Consider the following 2,489-nt stretch of genomic DNA (forward strand, 5'->3'; position numbering starts at 1 on the left):
TTGAATGAAGATTATGTCCGGCATTGCGAGTTTCATTCTATTACTTAGCATTCACTGTTTTCTTTTACTACCTAGACCTCTGATATTCCATGAGATGAAATTCATAGTTAAAGATTTGTAAAGGAGTAACTGGTTAGATCATTCATCTTACCTGAGTCTATCATTAGCTTTCCACACTCCATCAGGAGCTCATTTTTCTTCTTTCTGCCTCTCTTCTTTCCTGGATTTCTGGTTTCTAATCCGAGATTTGGTTTCATTGGTTTCACCCCTCTATGCTCCTATATGTGGATGTTCTTACCTTTCTCCTGTCCTTGTTCCTGAGTTTTCCATAATAACAACTGTTGTATTCTGTTGCATTCGTCTTGGGGCAGAGAATCTATTCCTCCTTTGGTTCCTTCCCTCACGAATCCTTCCAGATCTAAGTTTTCCTTGTCAAGGATTTCTTGTAGTTCATGCTCTTCTAGATCTGTTTCACTTTGAGTCATTTCTTGGTCCATTTCCATTTCTATTTCACTTCTTATTGCTTCTTTTAGAGTGTCAATGGCCAAAGAGAGATTTAAGTCCTCTTTCTTTTCTTTTTCTTTAGCATCTTCCTCTGGATCTTGATTTTCTCTTGTGATTTCTTCAGTCTCTTCTAGCGCTTTAAACATATTCTGACTGCCTTTTTGCCCCTCAGTATGTTGTTGTTTTGATCCCTTTTTTCCTCCCCTTCCTTTACTGGCCACTTTCTGAAAGCTTTCGGTGTCCTTCTTTGTATTGAGTTTTTCTTTGTTGTCTTCTTTGCTGAGAGGGCAGTCTCTTAACAAATGCCCTTGTTCATGGCATCTTCAGCATCTAAAGGGTATATGCTCGTAGTCAACCACCTGCACCCACTCCTCATCCAAAACTTCCAGGATAACTTCGTCTGGAAGTGCTCCTGATAGATCCATTTCCACACAGATTCTAGCAAAGGAGGTATATTTTCCCCTTCTTGTGGCTTCAAAAGCTTTGATATAGCGTCCTAGTTTATTTCCAATGGCAGCCAATGATTCAGTTTGCCAATAATCAAGAGGTAGAGAGTAGAGCCTTACCCACACAGGAACTGAAGAGAAAGTCTCCCCCTCTGGGACAAAGTTCATTTTCCAAGGCCTCATATAGAGACCTGCTACAGCAAAAAAATAGGGTCCTCCTTCGAATATTCTGTCTTTGTCTTCGATATTGGAGAACACTACTATGAAGAATCCTTTTGACCCCAGATGTAGGTCAATGCTTCCTTTGGGCTTCCAATGATACTTGATCCACGTCTGTAAAGCTTTTTTAGTGGGCCATAGTCCCATGAATTTACAGATTATGGCGTAGGTTCCCATATGTTCCCTGTGCTCCTGCAGAGCAGGATCATTTAATATTACTCGGGGAGTGATTTCTGCTTTTTGTTTGCAAGGTCCTTTTAGTTTCTTGTTTCTTGAACCCAGACTTTTGTCTTCTTCCTCTTTGTCCTTTGTGCTGTTATTTTCTTTTGCTCTGGTCCCATCTGTTTCCCTTTCATTGTCGCTGATTCTGTAGTTCATATCACTTTTACTATTTCCAATTGGTCCCTTACTTCCACTGGCTACTACATCTTTGTAGGAGGGAGCCGAGCTCCCTCCCCTGCCACTATCCATATGATTCGAACTATGCTTGTTGAGGAACCCTGGTCGTCATGTTTCTATCGCTCTCGCTCTGCAACCGTTTCCTAACCCTCGTGTAGTGAAGTCCTCCCAGAAGAGCACCCTTAAAAAAGAGGAACATCTGTTTTTAATTGTAAACGAGAGAGAACGCAAATACCTGCAATAATGAAACGAGTTGGTTGGCTTAGAGGATCTGAGATAGAGAAGGAGAAGGAGTTTACAAAAAATGTTCGATTCAAATGAGGAGCCTATGTTCGATGATCCAAACTTACTTGACACCTATGTTGAGAAATTGCCCATTGCGTTGAAAAGGAAATTTGTCTTTTATGAGCTCCCATATTGGGAGCATCTTAAGATTTCCCATTTACTAGATCCCATGCATATAATTAAAAATGTTTCATCTTCTTTATGGAGGCACATACCATTGAAATAAACTGACACATTAGTTGTTAGGAGAGATCTTATTTCTTGAAAAACTAAAAGGAAATATTGAACATGGTTACCAATCAAACGAGAACTATTACCTCAAAACACGAACTCTAGCAAAAAAACCCTAAAAAAAATAAATGAAAAAACAACCCGAAAACAAGATGTTTTGATTTTGCATCACCACTTTTTTTTCGGAGTAAATTTACAATATTTTTTAAAAATTATAGTAAAAAATAATAAAATCCATTTTGTTTGTTGCATTTCTAGTTATGGAGACATGATTATCTCCCTATAATTCTATTTGTATAAATATCATTTTTATGATGAATAATATATCGTAAAATACCATTGTTTTTATCATAAAATTCTCGAAGCATGTTTAATACAACGAACTCTTCATTTTATATTACACAA

This window comes from Pinus tabuliformis, chromosome J (assembly GCF_031772625.1).
Source record: "Pinus tabuliformis cultivar Carrire ecotype Pingquan chromosome J, CPIR1, whole genome shotgun sequence".
In the NCBI taxonomy this organism is placed as follows: domain Eukaryota; kingdom Viridiplantae; phylum Streptophyta; class Pinopsida; order Pinales; family Pinaceae; genus Pinus; species Pinus tabuliformis.